This window comes from Rattus norvegicus, chromosome 15 (genome assembly GCF_036323735.1).
Source record: "Rattus norvegicus strain BN/NHsdMcwi chromosome 15, GRCr8, whole genome shotgun sequence".
Taxonomy (NCBI): domain Eukaryota; kingdom Metazoa; phylum Chordata; class Mammalia; order Rodentia; family Muridae; genus Rattus; species Rattus norvegicus.
Window position 1 is genome coordinate 83,869,034 of NC_086033.1, and position 12,520 is coordinate 83,881,553.

Sequence of the window (12,520 nt, forward strand, 5' to 3'; positions counted from 1 at the left end):
GAGAGTTATTGCCCCTGAGAAAATTTTGGAAACAGAATAAATCTTTGGAGAATGCAGCTTTGTGGTGTTAACTTGTCAAGATTTTATGTATTTCATGCGCTGACTGTATACAGTATCTATACTATAACAGGAAATCCGTTATGAAGGAAAACCAGACATGTCATCTTTTGTGTAGCCTTTGATCTATGAATTTGTCTTATGATTGTGTTTCATAACAGAGAACAAAGAAACCAGATACAGTTTTATCTCTCAGACCTAGCTCCTTTAACAAAGTCTGGGGAAACCAAATTATTACATTTGTCTGATTTGACTTCTCCAGGCAGTATATAAAAGGGCAAAAGGTCTCCGATTCTATCAAATATATTATAAAAAATATATCTTGCGGTTTGTACATCTCTTTGTCATCTATCAAAATGAAACTAACACACAGTCCCAGTTGCAGAGGGAGAAAAATGAAACAAAATATTCTCTGCACCAACCTCATAAAAACTAGAGCTTTCCCCCAAAAGGCAGTGGTTGCCAGCCTTCTCCTACATTACCTATTCACTTGAGAAAACATTCAGCCCAAATGAAAGGAGCAAAATGCATAAACTTCTATTAGCAGAGACTTACTGATAAATATTGGATTTAGCCTAAAAGTTAAGGTGGGGGCAGATAGGGGTGTGTGAATAGTGACAGGCATCATGAATTATCTTCCTCGTGATACTTATCAGTCACCCCATAAGCCAGGATTATGACCATACCATTCACATTCTTAGTCTGGAGTGGAAATGATTCAGGAACTAACTGTATTTCTTATTAGTTACTTCTTGCTGTAGTAAAATGCTGCTATCGACTTCTAGAAAGAAGTGGTTCTCTCTGGTTGTGGCTCTAAGAGAGAGTCTACGGCGGTGGAAGAGGAGCAGGGAGGTAAGGGATGGGTCACAGCAGTAACAAACACAAACCAGTGGATGATGTGGGGTGAGACTGTGAACTTTCAGACTCTACCCTCAAGGATGTATTTCCCTCAGCGAGGATTCGCAACCTCCCCAAAGAGCATCGATTACTGCAGAGCAAGTGTTCAATACTCGAGTCTACGGAGGGCATTTCTCATCAAACCACTGCAGTGTCTAAGGCTGTCTTCCACATCACAGGACACTGAAACAGCAAAGGAACTACTGTTGTGAGCTACGGGCCCATTTTGAGTCGACGTTTGAGCATTGTGGCCCTGGAGTCACTATGTTGTGTAGTTTTTGTTTTGGTTTTTTTTTTTTTTTTGTGCATTTTGCTAGTCTCTTCAACATCTCCTAGTTATTTCTCTTCTTTGAATGCCTCAAATAATTCTTGGGTTACAAGTAACTTGCCAGGATGCATTCTGGCATATATAAAATGGAAGACATCACTCTTGCTACATGCCTGAGGAGGGCTGGCAGGGAGGATGTGGTCTACATTCCATGTAGTCACCCAGAGATAGAGATTAACCGTCTTGTGGTTGCACAAAGCTGACTCTAGCCATTACAGCACAGCAGGGGAAAATGTTTGACTTTATCATTCCCCGTTGTGTGTGCTTCCCCCAGAGCCACTCTTGTACCAGGGCTGCCTTCTAGTCACCAACATTTAAGTTGACTAGTTCTATTTAATAAGGAATTCACTTACCTCCTCCTCATGATACCACCTTCTTTCACCCGCATGATCCCTGGAGTCAGTTACTTCAGAGCTCTGAACTCAGTCCCTCAGAGTGATGACATCCCTTACAACTGACAGAGATGAGGTGTATTTTCCTAGGGCATTTTTAAAAATATTAATATTACTATAATTAAATATAAATAACATAATCAAATTCATGTTTACACAACACCTAATCTTAAAAGAGAAACACCTTCATTTCCACATCAGCTTTGAAGAAACATTGTGATTCTACATTATGACAAAGCTCTTGAGCGTCTTGAAAAATTCACTACACTGATAGGTCAGAAATTTAATTCTGCATCTATGAGATTGCTCTATGTTGATTAAACAGAAGTACAGAAAGACATTTTGGCCTTCCACATATAATTAGTCTAAGGCATGTTAACAGTGTATTCAAAGAGTTGTGAATTTTATTCTTGCAATAACCAATAAGACAAGTTGTAAAAAACATCGATTTCATTATTATTTCAAAATTCAACACATGATTACTTCATTTACATCATTTCTACTCACATTCTACTCCCTTCAGCTCCTTCTGTATCCTCCCTCTCAACTCCATAATCTCTTTCTTTTTTATTATAATTATGTGTATAAAATAAATGTGTATGTATGAATATAACCTGGCGTGTCTGTATAGTGTTCTTGTATGTGTATAAGTTAAAGCTGAATGTTTGGGTTGATAATCTATCAGGGGGTTGTCTCTGGAGCAAACTGGTTTTCTATTTACCAGTTATTAAGTGACTGTAGATCTTTGTTTAGGAGTGGGACCTGGTGCAATTTTAACTCTGGCAATTTTGAAATAAAATATTAGTTCCTCTCTTCCTAGGTATGTGTGTATGTGGGTGTGCGTGTATCTACACAGCACGAGTGCAGGGAAAATAGTAACTGCAATACACAGTCTTTCCTAGTGAAGAAGAGGTAAAAAGAATCTAAGTGTTCTCTGCTCTTTTATATTCTGAACTCTTATTGGCTGGGCAGCATAAGAATGAGGAAGCATCATCTTTTGCTTGAGAAGAATGCATTGAAAAGAAACTCTCAGGTTTACAGTTGCTCAGAACAGCACCCAGCTATCCTCAGTGCAGGGCACATCCAAACAAGAGTGTTTTGTGGGCTGGCGCATTCAGTTCAGGGAAATGCCTTACTCACTGTGGTTTAAGTCATGACATGTTGTCTTCATCTTCCCATGTCCTTTGCTTTTAGTCATCCTGGACAACCAAGAAGGTCACCGTTGCTCACCTTGAAACCAGACAGCTTTTCAGTCTGCTTCTTTCTTGTTCAAGTTTTGGAAACCCAAGTCTTGTTTTAAGTATCCCATTAAGCATAGGTTTTTTCAGGAAAGACACCCAGATTTTGTCCACTGTGAAACTACAGATTTTTAAAAGTTTATTAGCCAATCTATTTTTAGCTCAGTCATTTCCAAATTTCTGAAGATATAGTCTAGCACCTTTTGAGAAACTTTACAAGTTTACTGTACTTGTCTTTCCTTTTTCTTTTAATAGATAATAGTTTTGTGAGGAAAAGTAATGCCGTTTCTTTTTTAACTGTCTGCTTTGCTTCTTTCTCTATCCTCAAGTCTGACTGGGTGCTGTGTCTCAAGGTAGGTCATTCACCTGTGGCTTATTTTGTGTTCGTTCAGAAGTATCAGCCACAGATATGTCAGCCAAACTTACTGACTGACCCTTTGGCAAAAGTCTTAGTTTTTATGGAGTCTTTTCAGTTTTCTGTCTTCCTTTTTGAAAATGTAATACCAACAACCTTCCAATATTGAAAAAGCTGGATGACAGCAGTATTTTATTCTCTGCTTTTTTGCTTTCAAATTGCCCAGCTTCTCCTCTTGATTCTGCAATCTCAAGCATAGTGAATGTGTCTTCCTCAAGACCAGAGTGTTTCGGGCACAATACAAGCAGTATTTGGAATACAACATTCTTTCTCTTGAAGGATTGATTATTACCTTTAAAATTTCTGACAGCCCCAGAGGGCCCCAACTTGCCCATCTCAAAGCCACTGTCCTAGACTTGCTTTGCAATAGGAATATTATCTGCTCCACCAATGACATAGCTTGGTCACTGTTTCAATGTAAGGCCTCTTAATCATAGCTTCTGATGCGTCCATTGCTGTTGACGTGCATGCCATGCCTATTTGACCTATTTTCGCTTTCTGCTACAGAAGCACTCAGCTCGTTTAACTAATTTCTATATTGGTTAGGCTAGATGGAGCACATGTTTATGATACATACCTTTATCTCCAATGTGCAATGATTGGGTTACTTGAAAGACATAACTAATAAATAGTCATCCACGTACTCAGGCTGTCCAAAATCCCCTTTGTTCACTTGCATGGTTTACATTTTACACTTTCAGAGCTTCCCTGTATGGGCAACAGCAAGACAACTGGCATGTTTGCACCAACTGACCAAATGTTTTACATTTGGCTTTGGAAATAGTACATGCTAGCTTCATTCACATCCCATTGGCCACAGAGCCCTGCCCAACCACAGGAAACAACACTTACACACAAGAGGTCACCCCCACTACACCTCCCTACACCCTGGGACTTCCAGTCTCTTGAGGATTAGATGCCTCTTCTCTGACTAAACCCAGAACTGGCAGTCCTCTGCTGTGTATGTGTTCAGGGCCTCACATCATCTAGTGTATGCTGCCTGGTTGATAGTCCAGTGTCTTAGAGATCTCAGGGGTCCAGATTAATTGAGTCTGCTGGTCCTCCTACAGGGTCACCCTCCTCCTCAGCTTCCAGGTTTTTCCTAATTCAACCACAGGGGTCATCAGCTTCTATCCATTGGTTGGGTGTAAATATCTGCATCTGACTCTTTCAGCTGCTTCTTGGGTCTTTCAGAGGGCAGTCATGATAGGTCCCTTTTTTTGAGCACTCCATAAGCTCAGTAATAGTGTCAGGCCTTGAGACCTCCCTTTGAGCTGGATCCTACTTTGGGCCTGACTCTGTACCTCCTTTTCCTCAGATTCTTCTCCATTTTTATCCCTGCAGTTCTTTCATATAGGAACAATTATGGGTCAGAATCCTTGACCGTGGGATGGCAACCTCATCCCTCACTTGATGCCCTGCCTTTCTGCTGGAGGTGGGCTCTACAAGTTCCCTCTCCCTATGGGTAGGGCATTTCATCTAAGGTTCCTCTCTTTTAGTACTGAGAGTCTCTCACCTCCCAAGTACCTGGTACATTCTGGAGGGTCACCCCATCTCCTACTTCCCGAGATTGCCTATTTCTATTTTTTCTATTGGCCTTCAGGGTTTCATTCCTTTCCCCCGAATCCAATACAACATCAAGTTCCCCTCTTCCCCTCCCTGTCCCCTTTCCCACCCAGGTCCCTCCTTCCTTCCCTCCTCCTGTGATTTCTTTCTTCTCCCTCCCAAGTAGGATTGAGGAGTCCTCACTTGGGCCCTTAGGCTTGTTAAGCCTTTTGAGTTCTGTGGACTATTTTCTGGGTATTCTGTACTGTTTTGGCTATAAAATGGCCTCACTTTATTTCTTACTTTAAAAGAAAGCTCATTGGCTTATAGCACTGGCTGTTCTTTTAGAGGACATGAGTTTGGTTCCCAACACACACATGGTATCTCCAGAGCTCCAATTACAGGAGAACTGACACAGTTTTCTGGCCTCCATGGGCATGGAACTGATATAGTACACATATATTCACAGATGGCAAGCAAAAATATTCATAGAATAAGAGTGAGCAAACTTTAAAAATGCATTTGTTTATTTATGTGCCCATGCAGGCTGCATGCCATGGCATACCTGCATATGCGAGAGAGCACCTTACAGGGCAGGGTAGTTTCTTTTCTTATACATGTGAATGGCAAAGTCTAAACTCAGGTCACAAGGCTAGGCAGCAATTTCCTTTATCTAGTTAGATGTCTTGCCAGCCCAGACATATACTCCTCTAACACTAAACTAAACTAAACTAAACTAAACTAAACTAAACTAAACTAACTGCAAAGACTGCTTGGGTTACCTTCTAATGGTTCTAGAGTCTGTGAGTAAAAGATGGAGTTTCTGACTGATTTGGTTTACAGTAGTGGGTTGTCTTTCTATCTTCTTAGTGACTTCACAAATGGAAAAGTACAGCTCTCTGGGCTTTCATCTAAGGGGTTATAACTGCCTCTATTGGATCAGACTACATATTCATGACCTCATTTAATAGTGTTGACTTCCTTAGCAGGACCCCATGTTCAAACGAATACTTCATGGGATATCAAATTTCAACATATTCATAGAGTTTTAGAACAGGCATTATCAATAACCTATAACATATGAAGGTCTGTCTTAGTTAGGGCTTCTATTAGTCTGATGAAAAACCATGACCAAAAGGCAAGTTGGGGAAGAGAAGATTTATTTGGCTTACACCTTCCTGTTGATGTTGATAATGGCAGGAAATCAGGACAAGAACTCAAACAGGGTAGGAACTTGAAGCATCAGCTGATGAGTGCTGCTTACTGGGTTGCTCCCCAAGTCTTGTTTAGACTTCTTTCTTATAGAACCCAGAACCACTAGTCCATGGGTGGTCCCACCCACAATGGTCTGGGTCTTCCCCTATTAATTACTAAGTAAGAAAATCCTATAGCTGTATTTTATGGAGGCATTTTCTCAATTCAGGTTCCCTCTTTTCAGGTAACTCTATCTTGTGTCAAGTTGACATAAAATTATCCAGCATGGGGTTCTAAATTCTCTGTGCTCTACCCACTCAGCCTTTGAAAGTAAGATTTTCAGGATTTTGGCTATCTGCAAGAGTAGAGTGTCTATGTGCAGTTTTAGTCTGTCTTCTCTAATTGCAACAATGCTGAATGTCTTTACGTATGCCCATGCTATCTTGACATCATCTTGGCAAAATGCTTATTTAAGTATATGGTTTAATTTTTACTAATTGAATTGATTTTTTCCTTTGGATGAGTTGGAGTTTTTAAAAAATATTTTTTTATCATGATAGTGTGTCAGGTATCATAAGACCAGCACAAGCTCAGATCGCACAAATTCCCAGCATGGAGGAACTGGGAGCTATCGGTGAATGACAGCTGCTAGGGGAAGGGAGTTAATTTTTGTTATGGGGATGAACAAGGATAGGTAGATCACATTCCAGTGGAGGATCACACACCTATATTAGCAGCAAAAACTAGACTTGATGGGATTCTAAAAATTAAGTATACAAAGTTAGGGTAGGTATTGAGGAAAGATAGATCTTCGGGGTGTTTAGGGGGAAAGTGGGTGAATATGACAGTAAACACAATGTATGAAATTCTCAGTGTTAATGCAAGTATTAAATATTTTAAACACAAATCCTTTTGTCATATTAGTAAATATCTTCTCACACAATGTACTAAATCTTTTTGATCTACCCATAGTGACTTTCACAGAACAAAGCATTTAAATTTCAGTATGCACCACTAAAGAACCTTGCATACCTTAACCCATGGCATAAACATTTCTGTGTTATGCTACAAGATTTATATTTTCTGATCTCATCTTTTAATATATGATGTTTTTTATCTTTTTTGTACATGGTGTTAAGTTTATATCCAACTGTTTTTTTCTTGATGTTTGTTTGGGCTGTTGTGAACTAAATATTTGTGTCTCTCTAACATGACAATATTGAAGCTCAGATTCTTTTTTCCAGATAATTGAAATTTATTTCCGAATCATCATTTCTCTCGAAAAATAAAACAGTCCCCATTTCTTCATCTTTCTTAAATTTTAAAAGCTTTGTATTTTATTTCTTACTTACTCAATTTACATTCCCCTCACTGCCTACCTCCTGGTCACCGCTTCCTACAATCCTCCCCCAGCCCCCTTCCCTTCTCTTTAGAGAGGTTGGAAGTGGAAGCCAACCTGGGTATGTGAAGATGGAAAGATCTCTCATGCTCATGGATAGGTAGGATTAACACTGTGAAAATGACCATCTTACCAAAAGCAGTCTATAGATTCAATGTAATCTCCATCAAAGTTCCAACACAATTTTTTATGGACATTGAAAGAGCAATTCTGTGCTTTGTATGGAAAAACAAAAACTCAGAATAGCCAAAACAATACCAAATAATAAAAGTACTTCAGGAGAAATCACCAACTCTGTCCTCAAGCTGTACTACAGAGGAATAGTGCGAAAACCTGCACGGAATAGGAACAGAAATAGACAGAATCAAATCTAAGTCCCAGCCCTATAGATACTTGATTTTTGATAAAGAAGCCCAAACCATAAAACAGAAAAAAGAAAACATCTTCAACAAATGGACTAACTGGATATCTACATGTAGAAGCATGCAAATAGATCTATATTTATCACCCTGCACAAAACTCAAAGTTCAATTGGATGAAGGATTTCAACATAAAACCCATATAATAAATCTCATAGAAGAGAAGTTGGGAAATACCCCTGAACACATTGGTATAGGAGAAAGTTTCCTGAACAGAGTAGAGTACCAATGATTCAGGCTCTAAGAAACACAGTTTCTTTTTTTTTCCTCCATTTTTATTAAATTGGGTGTTTCTTATTTACATTTCAAATGTTATTCCCTTTCCTGGTTTCCTGTCCATCAGTCCCTAACCCTTCCCCCTCCTCTTTTATATGAGTGCTCCCCTCCCCATCTAACTCCCATTACCGCCCCCCAAAATCCCCTACACTGGGGGTCCAACCTTGGCAGGACCAAGGGCTTCCCCTTCCACTGGTGCCTCAACAAGGCTATTCATTGCTACCTATGCAGTTGGAGCCCAGGGTCAGTTCAAGTATAGGCTTTGGGTAGTGGTTGAGTCCCTGGGAGCTCTGGTTGGTTGGCATTGTTGTTCATATGGGGTTGCAAGCCCCTTCAGCTCTTTCAGTCCTTTCTTTAATTCTTACAACTGGGGTCCCATTCTCAGTTCAGTGTTTTGCTGCTGGCATTTGCCTCTGTATTTGACATGAGAAACACAGTTTCTTAAATAAACAATGTCAAGGAGTATCTTTAGACTCAGATGAAATTCCAAAAGCCAGGAAAGAAGCTCTCCTCAAGAGCTGAGACAACTAACACTTCTCAGCATTAGGGTCAGGGAAAAATAATTTGGAGCATTTGGAACCCCATACTGGATAGTTTTATGTCAACTTGATGTCTACTATTTAGGACATCCAGTCCATGGTATTCTGATATACCACTTAGAGCTAAGACACGGATGGGTACTTTTTCCCATCACTGTTTGTTGAGTGTCCTTTCGCTTTGGAGTGGGCTGTGGGTTTTTGATAGACTATGAAGCTCTGGTTCTAGCTGGTCTGCTTCGTTTGAATGGCTTATGTGCTCTAACCATTTAGACGATCTTCCACTGCCTTGGGTTCTGCAGCTTTATAGAAGTCTAAGAGTCAGAAGATGCCATTTCTCCACATTTATTCTTTTCTTAAAACTGTTTTGGCTTTGTTTATGTAGCCGGCTCATACTGCCTTTAATACCAGCTTGTCTATATAAAAAGAAAACCCTGTCATTTTTCCAACGGAATGCAAAATCACAATGCCTGTGGATGAATTTGGGGAGAACTAAGAATTCAGTTACTACAGCAATTATTGATTTCATTTTGGTAAATGGTAAAATATTAATTTTGGGTATGTGACATGCCTAAAGAATTAATCATCATAATTCATGAGTATTGTGTCACTTTTATAGTTCTATTATTATAATATTGTAATCTATTGGAGGGCCTCCCCCTCCAAGTGTTGGTAATTTGTGTTTTATATCACTATTTCTACTTATGTTTTGATAGATTTTGATCATTATTATTCATCTTTTAAAGACGCATCTGAAGTGGAAATTTCTAGTTTCTTTGGAGATTCAAATGTGTCATTTGATATTTTTCTGAAAACTGTCTTAGGAAAGGATGTTTTTGCTAAAGGAAACACATGGAAGGACATTTTGCAAGAACAGACATGTGCTGTTCTTCTGGAATGGCCTGGAAAAAGGACCTGTGATGTTTTGCTAGAGCAGATGCTTGAAAGAACATGTTATATTTTAGAAAGAGTATAAATAAAACCCAACAGACAGTGGATGAGGCTGGACCATCTTACCATTCTTTGTTAGTCATCCTTCAGCCCTGCTGATCTTGATCTTCACTGATGCTGCTCTATGGTATTGGTTTACCTTGCCATTCTTTAATGGTCATTGTCTGTCGTGACATCATAGAGAGAAACACACTCAAAAGCTTCTTCGGTATTCTGTTGGCTTCTTGCCATTTCCACAGACTTAGGCAGATTGACAGAGCCTCATGGTTTCTTCTGGATCAAACTGCTGCTGCTGATATGTGTGAACTGAATTCCTGATATCCTGACAATATAAATTGGATTTGCTCCAAACAGTTCTATATCTTCCTTTGCCCTGTTGACCCTTCCTTTCTATGAATGCTGGTGGGTGGTGGGCTAGAGGAGAGGTTAAAGCATTTAAGTACCTTTATTAAAAGAAGGTTTGGAAAAATCTCAGCCTACAAGCATCCTTCAGTTACTTCTCTCTATTGTTTTCCCACATTCATTTGTTTCTTCATCACGTATATTATGAAATGCAATATTTTTAGGTTCAGTCACCTCAGAATATTTTCTAGTTTCTCGTGAGACACTCTCTTTGTTCCGTGAAGTGTTAGAATCTATGCTGTTTAGTTCTATGTGTCCACACATGTGGTAGTTATCCTTCTGTCCCAGGTAGGTTTCCTCTGAGGTGATACAGACCACAACCAAATCAACATTGAAAAAGAGGGTTCATTTCAATTTACAGTTGTAGATGGAATCAGTTCAGAAACTCAAGGCAGTAACCTGGAGGCAGAAACTGAAGCAGAAACCATGGAGGTAGGCTGCTTACTGTCTTGCTCCTTTTGGCTGGCTCAGATTTCTTTCTTAATACTCCAAGGACCACTTGTCCAGATGAGTCACTGCCAGTGATAGATTGAACCCTCCAACATCATCCACTATTCAAGAAAATTTTCCACAGTCTTGCTTATAAGCCAAACTGATGGAAACATTTTTTTTTTCAGTTGAGATAGGTTCCTTCTTTTCAGATGACTCTAGCTTGTGTCATGCAGACAAAAATCTATCAACAAAACTTTTATTTGTTGTTGGTGGTGGTTGGCCTTTGTTTGTTTGTTTCTTTGTTTTTTCTAGTTTTGGTTCATTATCTTCAGAGATTGCTTTATATAACATACATTCTTTAAAATGTCTCAGACTCTAAAATTTTTGTAATATGGTTTAACTTGATAAATGTTACCTGTATACTTGAAAATAGTGCACATTATATTCAGCATTGAATAAAATGTTCTATAAGTGTTATGTACTGTTGGTTGAAAGTATTCCTTAGATTCCCTATATCTCTTCTGATTTTTAAGCAACTTTCTTCTTCTTCTTCTTCTTCTTCTTCTTCTTCTTCTTCTTCTTCTTCTTCTTCTTCTTCTTCTTCTTCTTCTTCCTCCTCCTCCTCCTCCTCCTCCTCCTCCTCCTCCTCCTCCTCCTTCTTCTTTATGTATGTGTGTGTGTTAGAGAAAGAGAATGAGAGAATGAGGGAGACAGAGACAGAGAGAGACAGAGAGAGACAGAGAGACAGAGAGAGATGTTACTATAACAACGTGTCTTCTGCTATTGTTCTCCACCTTATGTACTGAGGGAGGGTCTCTCTGAACCAGCTGCTAACTTAGTTTTGGCAATTCTAGTTATATGGGCTTGCCTTGGAGAGCCCCTACGTTCACCTCCCAAGTGTTCATGTTACCTGCAGGCCTTCCAAGCCTGCCTGGCACTTATGTGAGTGATTGGAATCAGAACTCAGTTTCTCACGCTTATGTGCCAAAAGCATTATTCACTGAGTTATATCTCTAGTCCTACATTTCTTTCTTATTTTAGTGTTTGGTTTCCCGTGATGTCAACATGTGTTCAGATTTTGGCCTTTAAACTGTTCTTTATTCTACATTGGACCCACTGGAACCATTTGTCCTATCTCTCTATTCTTATTTAGAGTCTAACATAAGCAGTGGTGGGCTGGATATGTGTGTACACTTCATAATGTGGCTCTGGTCCTCTTTAGAATCCACTTCATTCTTTCCTGGTTCCTCCAGGATTCATTTTTCCTTTCTTGGCTGAAGGTCAGAGAGCAGTTAGTTTTCTTTTTTTCTTTCTTTTTTCCTTCCTTTCTTTCTCTCTTTCTTTCTTTCTTTCTTTCTTTCTTTCTTTCTTTCTTTTTCCATATCCTTCTTACAATCATGTCTGAAGATTTGAGATCAGGTGATTAGGAGGGAAGAACAAAAAAGCCACCATGCAATGCCCCCTGAAATCCAGACCACAGGCACTGGAGGTGGAAATGATTCTCCTGTTGGAGTTTGCATTCACACGCTGTCTGAGCTGCAGCTGTGCTACAACTTGACTGTCTGCAAGCTGCAGCGCCAAAGACCAATTCAAACAAAGAAACATTGTTTTCTGCTCACAACCTCTTTCTTATTCTCCACATCAAAACGCCAGGATGTCTCAAGCTTTTCTGTTCATACCCGCCTACCTTTCCTTCCAGTTCTGCAGTGGTGGTAGCAGAAGGAAAATCATGGAAAACATTGAGGCTTGAAGACACATTGAATTGCTGTCTTATTCACCAGTGTGGCCTGTTACCCACTTTTTAAGTCCTAGGCTATTCCACACATTTCTGGAAAGTGCTTATCTTATTCTCAGTGTTGGAATCAGGATGGAGTCATGCTGGTTCTTGACAGCAAGCAGTAGCATAGGACAGCTGGAATGAAGTGTGGCCAATAAATTGAGGTGAAGAATATAAGGATATGGGCCTGAGCTAACTAATTTTATGTCAATTTGACACAAGTTAGAGATCTCTGAAAACAAGGGAACCTCAACCAAGAAAA

At 39.6% G+C, this 12,520-nt stretch overlaps 1 protein-coding gene across 5 annotated transcripts in view; it reads right to left on the minus strand.

Moving 5' to 3' along the window:
• Nucleotides 1-10,039, minus strand: part of Gapdhl3 (glyceraldehyde-3-phosphate dehydrogenase like 3) — a 147,133-nt gene extending 137,094 nt beyond the window's left edge. The window contains exons 1-2 of one of the 5 annotated variants that reach the window (XR_005494202.2): nt 9,714-10,030; nt 1,636-1,760 (exon numbers count right to left, since the gene is read on the minus strand). The gene's annotated coding sequence lies outside the window, so the exon portion shown is untranslated. Of the gene's footprint in view, nt 1-1,635; nt 1,761-2,814; nt 4,977-9,713 lie in introns of those variants that run through there. The other 4 variants (XR_005494204.2, XR_005494203.2, XM_039093965.2 and 1 more) reach the window with 4 other exon arrangements.
• Between the last annotated feature and the right edge of the window lie 2,481 nt (nt 10,040-12,520).